Raw genomic sequence first — 16,524 nt, forward strand, 5'->3', positions numbered from 1 at the left:
GGTTGCCAAGTATCAAGTTCAAACTTACCAATAGATATGGAAAGCTAAATCTGTTAATTTGCTCAGCCAATTGACTCCAGGCAGATTCCAGTCTTGCTAAAATGCCCACCAGGATGCTGACCAGTCAACTCTTGGATCCTCCACCTGGTCTGTGCTGGGAAGTGTGCAGGCATAATTTACTTCCGCGAGGATCTTAAAGCAAAGGATTAGGAGGAAAAGGACAATGTAAGTTATTTTATTTAATATGTTTTCTTTATGTTAATAATTTTTATGCTGTTTTATGCATATTTAATTAACATTTTAAGGCTTGTAAGATCTGACCCTTACAAGGCAAGATTAGTTTCTTTTCTTCATAATTAGTTTAAAAAGTTTTATTTTGAGTAGCATGCAAGAACACAAAAACAATCATAAGGAACTGATGGAAGGAGAAAGCTTGTACCACCATTGCAAATTGTGATAGATAATTCAATACATAACGTTGTGATCATAATTTGAGTTAAGCATCATCAATTAAAATTTCATTCCCTACTATTTCAAAGGAGGTACTAGCATTTATTTTTAAAGTGAAAATATAGATTTATAAAATGAAAAACCAGTGGCACAGCTCGTAGAACTGAAGCCTCAGAACTACAGAAATTTGGGTCCAGTCCCGAATTCTGGAGATACCTGTGTGGCATTTTCACGTTCTCCCTTTGCCAGTGTATGTTTCATCACACACCCCAAAGCTGTGTGGGTTAACAGGTTAATTGGCCACTGTAAAGTGGTCCTGATTGTAGAAGAGTGAGAGAACTTGGAAGAGGTTGAAGGGAATGTGTGGAGAATAAAATCAGTTTAATCTAATTAGGGAAACCTTGGGCAGAAGGACTTGTTACTATACTGTTTCATTCTGTGAATGTCAGAACATAAAAGCTTGCTGTCTCGCTCATGTTGCAGCTGGCTCTTTTTCCAATCCGTTTAAAAACAGTGGAGAAAAAATTCACATACTCTAAGTACACTGGAGAGGATTTGGCTTTGAGCAATATTGTTAATAACATAACAGGATGCTGCTGATTCAGCTGACAACATAGACCTCTCCTGATTTTCGTTTCTATTCATGTCCAAATTATCCCAACCAAACACTGATTATCTCATAGTGTCATTTCAAGGTTTATGGTGTTTGAAAGGGGAAAAAGCTGTCTCATCCATTGAAGCTAAGAGTTTCAATGCATTATGTTTCAATTATAATTTCCCCAAACAGTTCAGTTATAGTAGAACTTGCAAAATAAAATCACTTATCCTACTATGAATTAATCTGTGAGCTGAATATAATCCTGATTCAAGTATAGTTTTCATGTATGAAGCTTCAATTCACCTGCTCTTCCAATATATACAGCCATTAAAAAAATGGTTGAAACTTCAAACAATGTTCAGTTATCAATATAATTGTTTAGCGAACAGATTATTGCCTATCTAGTCCATGCTAGCTCTGGTTGTCAAAGTAACCAAAAAAAGAGGAACTGCAATAAACTCCCCTTTATAAGCAGTATGTAGGTAAAGAAGTCCTTCTCATATACTATAAGGTACTTTTTTCCCCAAAAAGCTGCTGAGTTGTGAACGGCCAATTTGAGTTCTGCAATATTATATAAATTTTAAAATTCATATGGAACTCAAAGCTGGTCTCATTAAGCTCTAAAACTCTTCTTCTCAGGCAGTCCATGTGTTCAAGGAAGATGTGCTTCTTTCTGGTTTGCCACTTCATGAAGCCAGTATGTGAACCATAGGCTTCCGCTAAAGAGGCAGAAGGTGTCTGAGAGGGCAGGAAGGTTGGAATATGGTTGCACGGTACACCGTATCCAGTCTTAGACAGGGTTTCTGTGTGCACCCAATACATGGCCTCAAAGTCCTTAATACATCCTGTAAGTTCCTTCTGCACTTTTGAGTGATCCAGGGCCAGAGGTTCCCAGGATCAGTGTGGAGCTCGAATTTCTTTAAGGAAACTATAAGCAGTGTTAAACGTTTTCTCCATAGGACAGGGAACCTCCACCTGGAATATAGCATATGATTCCATTGTCGGGCATCAGGCATCACGGCCAACTGCAAACAACTAGGCATTTGGCTGAGGAGAGGATGAAAATGCTAGTTCACTTATCTTTCCAGTGAATTAGGAGGATTTTAATGAGAAGCTTCATAGTGATGCTAGACATTCTGCTTATTGACTTAATAAGGAATATTCCTTGAAAAAAATTGTACAAAATCTCACCATTCAATCACACTTAAGTTACCTATTAACAAGAGTGATTGTTCTTCAGGGTAATTCCTAATAATACAAAAGGTACTAAAAATGCAATTGCATATTTTTTTTTCACTTCTATTGATGCCTGTGAAATTTTGAATATGCACAAAATCCCATCAGGTATCATCATCTCATATCAGAACATGTTTTTTCAGTCGCAGAGTGAAATAATTGTGTTATGTTTCTCAACCATGTCTAGTTCACATAAATCCAGATTTATTTCAGTCATTTCCCAGGCAAAGATAAAACAGACTAATTATCAATGTACATCAGGCATGACACCTTATAAATCACACTAGGACGAAGAAAATCAAGTACGTATTTAATTCTATAGAATCAGGACTCATCCATGGCGAGGCAGAAGGATAATCAGACTTTCCAGTTTGTCGAGATGTACAGTATATAGTGAATATCCTGTACTCAAGGGGCTGACTGAACCAGCAGTATAACTGCATTAATCTAGTCCAGACATTTTACTGGATTTCATCTTAATCAGCAGGACACTTTCCAAGACTTGCAATAATAAATAAAAATTGGCATTTCTTCATTTACATTATGCTCTCTCAGCTTCTATTGTTTAAAGTATGTTGGAACCTCCACAAATTCATACATAAGTACGGATAAATGGTGTTTTTTAATTGCAGCAAGTATGAGGGATCAACAAATTGTATTTGCCGTAGAGTGAGAATTTGAGCAACAACACACAACTGTACAATAACATTCAGAAATTTAGTAAGCTGTCTGTATTAATATATTACATTTTCTGCAGTAAATCTGCCTTAAAGCTATTTGTGCATGGAAGTAACATTAACAATTAATTACTAATTAAAGTGAATATGAAAAAATGCTCATGCTACTTTCTGCCTAATGAATACTGTTGATTCTATCTGATGTGACTTGTCAAGCACATATAAAGCGTTGTAAGGTTTCACTGCTAATGTAATGGCCTCTCTGTAATGTTTCACTGCTAAGGTAATAGTTTCTGTGTAGCAGCGATGTTTGGGTTATGACTAGAGTTAGTGGGGGCTTTGAAATGTATGTTAGCCAATGAGAGTAATGTTGTTCTTTCTTGTGGGTCTGGGAGCAGGGATTTTGCAGTCTTTTGTCAGCAAGAGATGAAGGGAGAAGACTTGAATGGAAAGAGTTGGTGGACGCAGGATCGAGTGGACTTAGAGCAAGGGTCTGACGGTCCATGATGCTCGGAGGAGGTTGATGGGGGTCTAATGGATGATTCTGTGAGCCTCAACGTGTCTTTAGATTGTTTCATTAAAATGGGCCCTTTTTTCTTTTTATTTTCTTTACTAACCCTACAGTCAGATTAAGATTTATAAAGTTTACTCATTTAGTTGCATATGGTGTACTGTCTGATATTTTGCGGTTTGGAATTGTAACCAGGCAACACATAACGTAGCATCCACACAAACGAGATTTCTCAGTTTAGCTGCACCAGACATCTTTCCCTAGACAAACGTATGCTGGCCGAACCTCAGGGTTACACACAGGTGACATATCTGCACCAGTCTCAAGTAGGTTATAATTAGAGACCATGTTTTTTCAATAAATTCACCACCTGCTGGAGTCCAGATTTCAAAACCTACACTGCATGATTAATATGTGCAAGTGCAGGAGACTCTCAGCGTACAGAGTAACACACACAAAATGCTGGAGGAACTCAGCACGTTAGGCAACATTGATGGCGAGGAATAAACAGTCAACATTTCAGGGCAAGACCTTTCATCAAGACTGATGGGTCTTGTCCTGAAACATCGACTCTTTATTCCTCTCCTAGATGCTGCCTGACCTGCTGATGTTCCTCCAGGATTTTGTGTGTGCTACTCTAGGTTTCCAGTATCTGCAGAATCTCTTGTGCTTACCACTCTTAACTTGTTACTTATCTCAGTTTTCTTCTTAATAAATGCAACAGAACTGACAAAGTCCATGTATTCACTGTACATCATGTGCAAAATGGGATTTCATCCCTTGATTGAAAATAGAGTTAAGAAAGAGAAAAAAACTTTGACTAGAGATGACAAAAACAGTTCCACGTGTGTACAATCATATCACCAGCTTCCTGATAAATTATTTAGAGGGTATTTCTTTCAAATTTGATTAGACCATTGAGATATGTTGGCAGGGGTCGTCAGTATAAGAATTGATAGTCTTCAAACAAATCTGTTCAATTAAATAGATGTGCTATTTAGATGATTAGGTGAATGGCAGATAGTTTGATGTACTTGTATTTCTGCGTGGAAAGGAGATTTTTTATTACTCATTCGAGCAATATGGGCTTCGCAGGCTGTCCTAACAATTTATTTTCACCCCTTAATTGACCTTGAGAAGGTGGTGGAGTGTTGTCCCCTTAAAGTGCTGTGATCGTTGAAGTGTTGGTATACCTACAATCCTGTTAGAGAGGGAGTCCCTGGATTTTAGCCCAGTGATGGTGAAGGCCAATGATATGAAATATTATTATGTAGAGATACAGGAAGATAAAGCACTTTAGCTGTAATGACTTAAGATTACAAGACATGAAGTGAAAGTTAATAAGAGTATGTGAAGCTGTTATCAGCACAGCTTCTCAACCTTTTTAAGGTGATTTAATTACAGGTCAGAACAAATTATTCTGATATTGTAAAGATGAAGCTTTTACTTGGAATTATAAAATGTTACTTCCAAGTGCAATAATCTATTGGAAAATGATCAAGTTTGGAGAGACGGGGTTAACTGAATTAAAAAGCAAGAGAAATATTTTTCCACAGTTTGTCACCAGCTGCCTGAGTGTGTTGCAACAGTTGGAGCAAAGGTTTGACAACAGGCCACCAGGTCTTCAGGACATCCCAAAAGTGTTCAAAGTTCAAAGTAAATTTATTATGCAAGTACATATATGTCACCATATACACTATGATTCATTTTCTTGCAGACATGCTCAATAAATCCATAATAGAATAATAACCGTAATAGAATCAATGAATGTCTGCACCAACTTGCGAAGAAAATCCGTAATTTATTTAATGGCTTATGCAAAGGTATATGAGAAATGCACTTATATCCAGGTTCTCATTATGTTGTGAAGCATGCTTGCGACTGAAACTTTTTAACCACTAGTGAATAATATCTATAGCCGTTATATACTGGAATATCGATGATTATTAAAGTCCATTGGACTGAAGTGACGCTAACTTTGCGTGTGGGTGGGTGGTATGACGAATGGGGCTTGTTTTGCTGTTGTTGTTTTGTTGCTTACCATGCTTTGTGTTGTTCTGCCAAGCATTGTGGGCTTGCAATGTTGGCCCAGGAAGTATGGCAACACTTATGGCCTGCCCCCGCACATTCCTGCATGTGTTGAGTGTTTTTATTTTAGAGATACAGCACATTTCTGTCCATCGAGCGCACCACCCATTTTAACCCTAACCTAATCACAGGATAATTTACAATATCCAATTAACCTACTAACTGGCACACTTTCGTACTGTAGGAGGAAACCGGAACACCTGAAAAAATTCCACATATTCCACAGGCATACAGATTCCTTACAGAGGACGCCACGCTGAACTCTGAACTCTAATGCCTTGAGCAATAGTCTCACCCTAACTACCATGCTACCTTGGTTGTTAATACAAAAAGACGCATTTCGCTATTTGTTTTGATGTCCATGTAAATAAATGAATCTGAATGTGATTTTGTTCAAATATGGTCATACCTCCAGGGTGGACTGGCAGCTTTCCAAGTGCATCCATTCGATGACATTCATTGGATTCAATATTGCCTATTTTGGGCACATTGGCAATGTTGATTACATGAAACTAGTGTCAGTTATCTTAACTATTGTGACCAAGTCAGCTGAAATCTTATACAAATCTTACTCTACATCTTTCTGACAATTATTTGATCTTAACTTGATCCGGACTTTGTAAATCAAAGAGATGATCAATACTCAGTTAAAACTGTAAAATGTCTTCTTCTTCACATCAATAATTAGTTATTTAATGACTGTAGATAGCAGGTATCAACTAAAAGAGATTTCAATCTTATTCTGAAAGGAACTTTGCTTTCTTTGCTTGTTTTATGCCCCAAACAATACAACTTGGGTCTCATTTGGTCCTGTTTGAATATCAGATCAAACATATTCAATATTATTGCTTGGTTATATAGATCCAATGAAAATTTTACCTGTACTCTTTATGCCTGTGAGGAATTTCAGTGTAATTTCCACACTGTACACCTAGTGAATTTTGGGTGTATTTTCCAATTGCATCCTGAATGAAACTTTCACACTCTGAGAAATAAAACAAAGCAAAAAAAAACAAAAAAAACTTGTGGGAGGTCAAAATAACTTACCAAAAATGTTAATTTAGTAAGATCATAGATTGGCCCAATCCCTGCCTTTTTAACTAACTGTTGAACAAAATAATTAGTATTCTATGTATTTAGGATAGTGAAGTTTACTAAAGGGGGAGTAGAAATACTGAACGGGAGATGCTATGTAAAACCTTCAAAAATTTAATACAAATATTAAGTATAATTTCATTGTGAGACCTGTATTAAAACACTCCCAGTCAAGGTTCAGCCGTAGATCAAATCCTACATAACTATCATCCATCCATTTAAAACAAAGGAGTTTATTTATCACTTCAGGAGTTCTGTTAGATTTGATAACAAAGTAAACAGAAATTATTTAAGTATAGGCACTTTAGATCATAAACAATATGTCAGAAGTGCGGCCTACGATGTTTTTTTTCATTATGTTAATAGCGTTCTTGCTTATTCATCAGTTATCGAGAAATTAGAAGTGCAAGATAAGCACAATTAATATTGGCAAGAGGTGAACAAGCTCTATTCATTTCTTTTGTTGCAAGATGTTCAATAAAATTGTCCTAATCTTTGAAATACATTCATGAATAAATTGGAATTAGATTGACAAAAATTTATCTTTTTAGGACACCTATTTTTTTTGAGCAGCACACACAAAATGCAGGCAGAACTCAACAGACCAGGCAGCATCTACGGAAAAGAGTAGGCGGCCGATGCTTTGGCCCGAGACCCTTCGTCAGGACTGGGAGTAAAGATGAGAAGTCGGAGTAAGAAGGTGGGGGGAGGGGAGGAAGAAGTACAAGGTGGTAGGTGATAAGTGAAACTGGGAGGGGGGAGTCAGTGAAGTAAAGGGCTGGGGAGTTGATTGACAAAAGAGATATAAAGGCTGGAGAAGGGGGAATCTGATAGGAGAGGGTAGAAGATCATGGAAGAAAGGGAAGTGGGGGGAACACCAGTGTGATAAGGTGAGAGAGGGAAACGGGAACGGGGGAATGGTGAAGCGAATGGCGGCCAGTTACTGGAAGTTTGAGATATTGATGTTCATGCCACCAAGTTGGAGGCTACCCAGACAGAATATAAGATGTTGCTCCTTCAACCTCAGTGTGGCCTCATTGTGGCAGTCGAGGAGGCCATGGACTGAAATATCGAAATAGGAATTGGAAGTCGAACTGAAAGTAGAACTGGCCACTGGGAGATCCCGCATTTTCTGATGGGTGGAGCGTAAGTGCTCGGTGAAACGGACTCCTAATCTATGTTGGGCATGAAGCGATACAGTAGATAACCCCATCAGACTCATAGGTGAAGTGTTGCCTCACCAGGAAGGACTGTCTAGGACCCTGAATGGTAGTGAGGGAGGAGGTGTAGGGGCAGGTGTAGCACTTATTCTGCTTGCAAGGATAAGTATCAGGAGGGAGATCAGTGGGGAAGGATTAAGAAGCAAGGGAGACACATAGGAAGTGAACCCTGTGGAAAGTGGAAAGCGGAAAGTGGTGGGGAGGGAAAGATGTGCCTTGGTTTCACCTATCAACTACCACCTTGTGCTTCTTCCTCCCCTCACCAACCTTATTGCTCTGACCTAGTCTGTTTTTTTTTCCAGCCCTGATGAAGGGTCTCAGCCCAAAATCTCAACCATGTACTCTTTTCCATAGATGCTCCTGGCCTGCATTTTGTGTGTGTTGCTTTGGATTTCCAGCATCTGCAGATTTTCTTATTTTCCTTTTTTGTTCAGTTATAGTGAATGACAACACGAGATCCATATAAGCCAGAAGTGCACGAGTTGTCCAATTGGAAAAAGCCTGAAAAAGGAACACGTGATGCCCATGAAGGGAATAGATATTAACCACTTACTATAATGAAATGGCTGGACAAGAATTTTGGGTCTTTACACTCTATCTTACAAAAAAAATCAAATAACATGTTAGGAAGTGTATTACTTGTTTAATTTTGGCTTGCTGATATTTTCTCAGTATTTTTAAAGAACACAGAGCCATAATTAAACAATGACCCCACCCACCCTCCCGCCCCCTCGAGTAAACAGGAACAGATATAGGATCTTCAGGATCACTTATTTACACAATTGTGTATGACTTCTAAACTATTTCACCTGTGCTTATCTACGTTTACCGAAAGTGGAATTGTTTTCATCGTGATGACAAAGCGCAATGGTGTGGTAGTGGTTAGCGTAACGCTTTTACAGCTTGGATGTTGGAGTTTGGAGCTCAATTCTGGCATTCTCTGTAAAGAGGTGTATGTCTTCCCTATGGAATGCATGGGATTACTCTGGATGGCCTGGTTTCCTCCTATAGTGTAAAGATGTACCGGTTAGTAGGTTAATTGGTCATTATAAATTATCCCGTGATTAGGTTTAGGCTAGAGTTAAAATTAGTGGTTGTTCCCTCGTGGTTTGAAGGGCCGGAAGGACTTATCTTGCACTGCATCTCTAAATAAAAAAGAAAAAATAAAGGGTAAAGCAAGACAAACCTTTCTATATATATAAAAAAGTATCTCAATCCTATTTTAAATCTATGTGCTTTAGTAAAGGAACAGAAATAGAAGGGAGAAATTGGTTCTTAATTATTTTGCAATTGGGGAGTTTTGGGCATCCTTGGTGATTACCTAAAACAGATCCTGGGCCCTCTTTGCATATTTAAATGAGAAGTAATGGGTTAAGCAATAGCCACACAAAAAAATTTGATGTGAAACTGAACTGTTCGAGATTTTGTCTGCAAGTCTCACAAAGTTTGGCAAGTAGAAACGATTAAAGAAAATAGCTTGAAAGGATTTATCTATAAAAAGTAAGACATTTTTGCTTTCATATGCACAATCTAAACAGGAATATGTAAACTTTTGATTCTATGTTATAGACTCCTATCAGAAAAGAATTGCAGCAGTAAGGGTGCTGATGTGGCTTGAAATTTGACAGACCTTTGGAAATGTTTATTAAAGTATTTAAGAAATTATGCACACATGCATATGCTTAACATGCTTAACATGCTTCAGACATGGAACACCTTCTTAGACAAAGGTGGGGAAGTGTGTGTCGTAGCCCTGGATATCAAAGGAGTATTTGACAATGTCTGGCATAATGGAGTCTGTGTTAAGCTGACATCCAAAGGAATATCTGGAAAGCTGCTTAGATGGCTGCAGAGCTACCTTCATGGACGGACCATCAACCTTGTTATCTCTGGTCAGGCTTCTGATTCTTCAACCATCAATGTGTCTGTACCACAGGGTTCAATACTTGGGCCACTTCTGTTTTCCATCTTTATTGACGACTTGGTTGATGCACACAGTAATGAGCTATACCTGTACACTGATGACTCCACACTATTTGCACCATTTAGAGCAGGAGACAGTGATACAGTGGCAGCGGGCCTGAATAGGGATCTTGACAGGATGAAAGCCTGGGCAGACGACTGGCATGTCACCTTTGACCCTACTAAATGCAAGGCGATGGTGATGACTAGGAAGAGGAATCCATCTAACCCCGACCTGTATTTTGGGAACTGCAAGATGGATTTAAAGAAGGAGCTTGTAATCCTTGGTGTTAATATTGACAGCAAGTTGGTGTGGGATAAACACCTTTCCACTATTTCAAACAAGGCTGGGCCAAGGCTTGGAGCTCTGTGAAAAATAGCATCCAAACTAGACAAAGAGGGCGGAGCCATGGTTTACAAAGCCCAAGTACGAAGCATTATGGAGTATGCCTGCTTATCATGGTTGAATGCCTCACAGAGTGTCCTCAACCAGCTTGATTCCATTCAAAGAAAGTCTCTCAGGATTATTGGTGTAGCTGAAGCCACAGCTCGTGAGAAGCTAGCCATCAGTAGTTTACACCACAGACGACAGGTTGCTGCAGCTACTGTGCTATACAAAATGCACACCAGCCACAATCCTGCAGACCTTCACGCCATGCTGCCTTCATCTTATGAGAGACGGCGCACCACACGATCAAGTTTATCTATGCCTGCTCATGCTATTTCTATCCCTGGTGGGAGAACCTACACACTGGATAGAAGCTTCCTTCACTGCGCTATCAGAATTTGGAACTGCCTTCCAGATGCTGTGGTTGGAAACATCTGCGACAATGGGGTCCAAGCCTTCAAGAGTCGAGTGCACAAACACCTATCATCTCTGGGAGGGAAGTCGCATGCTTCTTCATAAGCTATCATGAAGGGGATGGCAATGTTTGGTTGTTGGTAGGTAGAGTTAATACTTGACTTTCAAGAGCACTTGTGAGTTATGATACAGCTGGACTTAGTCCTTAAACTGCTGGAGAACAGTGCAGAAAAACAGGTGCTGTTTTCTCCTGGTAGGGATTAGTTTTTAGTTCCAAGTGCTCCTGCCACGTTCTGTCACCGTGCAACCTTATCCATCAATCTCTTTGAATTATGGAGGCCAGCATATGTATAAATGTCTCCCTCCAGCAGACTTCATCGTGATCATCATGACTCCAGTATTTCTACTATTTTTTAAATGTTTCTTAATTGTACATATGATTTTTTTTGTGTTCTATCGCTGAGCAGCAGTGAACCATCTGATCGACCTATCAGAGTTCTCTTTGGGAACTAATTCACTTGATCAGGATTTCTGATCTGGCTATTGTTCATGATTCCACTTAATAAAAAAAAATGATCACTGGAAAGCCCTGGTGGCTATTTCTGCTTCAGTTTCCTACAGGTTTTTACGGGGAAAAATAAATACAATAGAATTTACAAAAAAAAATACATAATCAAAGATTGACAAACAACCAATGTGCAAAAAAAGACAAACTGTGGAAAATTAAAAAAAAAACTGAGAAAATGAATTGCAAAGAAGCCTTGCAAGTGGGTCTGTAGGTCATAGAATCTATTCAGAGTAGCGGTGATTGAAGTTATCCATGGTGGTTTGGGGGACATAATTTAATCTGATTGTTGAACTTGCTTTGTCATGACTGGTTAGTTTAGAAACTGCAGCTGCTTTTCCCATTGATTAACTGCCTGGTGTCCAGTTTCAAATATCCTGGATATATAGAGAGCATGCGTGGGAGGTTCTTTCTCTCTTTCTTTGTTTAAGGCAAGCAATGCATATGGCCATTGGGAAGGTATGCTCTGTGCACACTTTTAACTAAGTATGCTTGTTGAATATTCAACTTTGTACTTTCTGTAACTTGGGGAACGTGAATGTTTGGTGAAATTTTTACTGTTTGTAAATAAAAGATAAATATTCTTATTTGCTGTCGCTGTTTTCTGTCTCACTTGCCAGACCTGCAAGTCTGACTCAACATTATATTTTGGTGCTGCAGCGAGCAGGATCTGGCTTTTTGAGTAGAAATGCATTTCTCTGAAAGGTTATTTAAAAGAGTGGACTGCTTGCTTGAGAGATGCAGAAGACAAGGTGTGGGTGGTGATGTATTTTGATAATTGGTGTTGCTTTCCTGTAAATGTACTCAATGGTGAGTAAGACTTTGCTTGTGATGTATCGGTCCATTTCCTCCACGTTGTGTAGCCTTTTTCATCCCTGATCATTGCTGTTTCCATACCAGGCTGTGATGCTGCCAGTTAGGCAGATGCACCCCACTGTGTATCTACAAAAGTTTGTCGAAGTTTTTGGTGAGATGATGAATCTACGCAAACTTCTAAGAAACTAAAGGATTCTGTTGTATTTTCTTTGAGATGACAGTCTGGTTCCTGGACAGGTTTTCTGATATGTTCACCCCAAGAAAATTGAAACTATTGACATCTCTACCTCTGTTTCCCTAATAGACCCCCAATTTCTTCCTTGTGTCGATAATAATCAGTTCTTTGGTTTTGCTGATGTTGAATGAGAGGTTGTTGTTGTGGCATCATTCACCTAGATTTTCAGTCTCCCTCCTTCATGCCAATTTGTCACCACCTTTGATTCGGCTAACAGCAGTGGTGATATCAGCAAATCTGAATATGGCATTGGAGGTGCACTTAGCCACACAATCATACATGTAAAGTGAGCAGATGAGTGGGGCTAGGCCACATCCTGTGATGAACCTGTGTTGATGGAGATTGTGGAGGAGGTGTTGTTGCCAATCCATACTAACTGGCATCTGCCAGTGAGGAAATTGAGGATCCAGATGGCTAGAAAGGCACTGAGGTCCAGGTCCTGAATCTTAGTGATGAGTGCTGAAGGGATGACAGCGTTGAATGTTGAGCTGCAGTGAATGATAAGCATTTTGAGGTATGCATCTTCATTACCCAGGTGTTTGAGAGCTGAGAGAAGAGCCAATGAAATGGCATCTGCTATTGGCCTTTTGTTGTGGCAAAACGGAATGGATCCAGGTCACTCTTCATGCAGGAGTTGATATGCTTCATGACCAACCTATCAAAGCACTTCATCACAGTCGACGTAAGTCCTACTAGATGATCGTCATTGAAGTCATTAAAAGTTCCCACATTTTTATTTGGCACTGATATGACTGAAGCCTGAATGAAGCAAGTGAGTATCCAAGACTGGTGAAGTGAGGGATTGAAAATGTCCGTAAATGTGGCAGTCCATTAATTAGCACAGATCTTCAGTATTTGGCCAGGTTTGCTATCTGGACCAAATGCTTTCCATGGATTCACCCTCCTGCTCCCTTATTGGTCTGACATACTGAGATTGCAGGGTCGTTAAGGGGTGGAGAGTGTGAAAGTGCTTCCATGTTCTGTCAGTCAAAGGAACCATAAGAGGTATCTGAGAGCAAAATCTCATTTCTTGGTTTTAATTTGTGGGAGGTGATATCATTCAAGCACTGCTTCAGTTGTTGAGCATACCTCTGTGATTCAAGTTTAGTCCGGAATTGCCACATGAAATGACTTTTCAGAGATCATACCTGGAATTCTTGCACTTCCCTTGGTCACCAGATCTGAACACTATGGGGATCTAACCCTCAGAAGCTTGCAAATCTCTTGCCTATTCCAGGACTTCTGGTTGGGGAAGACTCTGAATGATTTTGTGGGGACATATTTGTTCACATGAGTCTTGATAAAGTCTGTGACAACTGCAGCATAGTCATTATTCATCTGATGAGCCTTCAGCATGGCCTCGTCCACCAACTCAAAGTTCCCACTTGATACTGCTCCTCAGCCTCCCATGACCACCCCTTTGTAGTCCTTACTTCTAGTGCCTTCTTTTGCCTCTGCCTATCTGCAGGGAGGAGGAGGACAGCCAGATGATCAGGTTTCCCAAAAAGTGGTCCAGGGCTAGGACAGTAGGCATTCTTGGTGGTAGTGTAGCGTGGCTGTGTGTGTTAGGTTCACTGGTGCTGCAGGTGGTGGTCGTTGGACAGAGACTTCTTCAAGCAAGTCTGATTAAATTCCCTGGCAAGGATGTGAAAGATGTCAGGGTAGGTTGTTTCTTACTTGTTAAACAAGGCAGTCAGTACATCAAGTGCTAGCTTAATATCTGTCTTTAGCAGAATGGAAACTGTATTCTGCATCACAGCAGATTACTCCCTCAGTAACTAACATGGTTGATATTTAATCCTTAGATGTTCCAGTTCGGGATAAGACCACTACGTCCGAGCAGCACAATGAGTTTATCTTGAAGCAGATACCTCTGCCCTTCTGCCCTTTCCTGATGCCACTATCGGGTCCATTTGGTGGATTGAGAAGCACAGATTTGGAATGGCGGGTGGGGGGGGGGGCGGGTAGCAGAGGTGAGCTACATTTTAGTGAAACAGAAAAGGCAGCTCATTTCCCCCAGAGACAGTAATCTTGCCCTTGGGTCCTCTTTTTCGTTCTCCAACAACTGTATATTGGCCAGGAGGTTGGTTGTGTTCCCCATCAGTTCAGTCTGACCTGAAATTCCAACTCCCGCCCCCCCCAGTGACCTCACTTCCTGGAATGACGTTGGCCACCCAGTCGCTTCCAGGTCATAATATATGTGTACCAAACAACCCTACTCTGTTTACTGAGATACTACACAGTTAAATGTTCATTCTCATTATTAAATCTAGAATTTGTTGCCAATTTCCTGGACTTGCGAATTCTCACATGTTATTACTGAATAACAATGAATACATTCCCTATTATTCTGACAGTTAATTTATCAGTTGTGTCATTTGAATCACCACAATTTTCATCCTTCACATCTCCGACAAAAAACTTTCCAATCTCTCATTGTCTTGATTCTGAACTGTTCTACTTCTTATCCATTTCTTCATTCCAATATTTGTGATTGTGCCCTCAGCCACATGAATTTCATGTTCTGAAATTCTCCGGGGTAAACTTGTCCTTTAGTTTCATTTTACTTTTAATGAGGCATATGCATATGATGTGGTGGCGTTCAGACATGTATCATTCACATACTTTTACATACAAACGGTGATGAATTATTTAAATAAAAAAGAATGCTTAATCAAGCAGTATGTTTACAATATATTCAAATATTACTGAAATATTAAACAGTCAACACACTTCCCTGCTTAGCTATAAAATTCAACTCCAAATAGAATGCATCTCAACTTATATACATATATACAATATACTATACAATACAACTACTATATAGACATCCACAGCATAGTATATTTTAAGTTGTCCCATTCGGCCCTAAAGATTTAATCAGTGTGGAGAATTTCTCACTCTTGTTGGATAATGCCTTTCCTGACAAGGGGGTCACTCTGCTTGGCAGGTGAGACTTGTGGCTGTGAAATGACTTTTGGTTCTCGGGCCTCCTCTGTGGTGATTATAGGAGTTGACTCTGGGTCTGCAGGAAGTAGTTCTGACAGCTCTGGACACATTTCTTCTCCAACAATTGGCTCTGCTCTTCTCAACTGATGGATGTGTTGTCTCCAGATGAAATCAGGTGCAATCTCCACTGTGTAGGAGAATGGTCTAGTTCTGTCCTTAATTTTTCCAAGTTCCCACTTTTGATCACTTCTGTAGGCCCTCATCAGTACTGCTTGTCCAGGAGTGAAACATCGCACCTCCTTGTTTGAGGAACGCTCAGTTTGTCTCAGCTGTTCGTCCTGCATAGTCCTTGGGATTGAGTATGAGGAGATCCAAGTGTAAGTGCAAGGGTCAAACCAGGAACTGCATAGCTGGGGAGTTGCTGGTTGTGGTTATGCAAGGAGGAAATTGGCAAGCTTCTGATTCAGTGTTAATGTAGTGTGTTTGCTGACATTGCTCACTGTGCATTATTTAGACTCTTGACAAAACTTTTAGCCAAGTGATTTGATACTGAATGGTACAGTGTAGATGTATTATGTCTTATTCCATTCTTATTTGGAATTACTGAAATTGTTCCACAACAAATTGTGGTCCATCATCACTGACTAAGTGTTCTGGGACAGCAGTCATTGAGAAGAGGCTTCTCAACACATCAGCAGTGGTCAAGGCTATAATTGATGGTGTTGGGAACTCATCTGGCAACTTTGCAGCTGCATCCACTACCACCAAGAAATTTGTGCCCATGAATAGTCTGGAAAAATCCACATGAATCCTCTGCCAGAGCCATGTAGACCATCCTCTGGGATGGAGAAGCACTGCTCTTGGTATCTTCTGGATGTGTTGGCATCCCAAACAGTGGATGGCAAGCTGATCAATCTGCTGATCTATTCCAGGCCATCAGACAAAGCCTCAAGCCAACACTTTCATTTGACCATGCCTAGATGCATACAGCTCCTGTAGCACTTTAGATCTCAGCTTCAATGGTACAACAACTCTCAATCTCCACATAAGGCAACCCCTGTCAAGGGCAAGTTTGTCCTAATGCTAGTAAGGATGGGTAAATTGGGATTTCTGTTGCACAATCCAGCCATTTTGGGTGGCCATGTTGACCTGAGACATTTTGGGGTCTTTTCTAGTTTCGCTTTAGATCATCTTTGTGGTAATAGGGAGAATTTCAATTTGCATTAGGGGAAATATGTTAAGAGGACTGTCCTCTTTTGTAAATTTTTCAGGTATTTCTGTTTCTAAGGATAAACAGGACAACTCATCAGCTTTTTAATG

General features: G+C 39.9%; 1 protein-coding gene across 2 annotated transcripts in view; it reads left to right on the forward strand.

The window, feature by feature from the left end:
* Nucleotides 1-103: 103 nt before the first annotated feature.
* The window catches only part of LOC134343551 (uncharacterized), a 46,255-nt gene continuing 29,834 nt past the window's right edge, over nt 104-16,524 (forward strand). Inside the window, exon 1 of one of the 2 annotated variants that reach the window (XM_063042290.1) lies at nt 104-225. The gene's annotated coding sequence lies outside the window, so the exon portion shown is untranslated. The remainder of the gene's footprint in view (nt 226-16,524) is intronic. The other variant, XR_010017261.1, reaches the window with a different exon arrangement.

The sequence above is a fragment of the Mobula hypostoma genome, chromosome 3 (genome assembly GCF_963921235.1).
Source record: "Mobula hypostoma chromosome 3, sMobHyp1.1, whole genome shotgun sequence".
Taxonomy (NCBI): Eukaryota; Metazoa; Chordata; class Chondrichthyes; order Myliobatiformes; family Myliobatidae; genus Mobula; species Mobula hypostoma.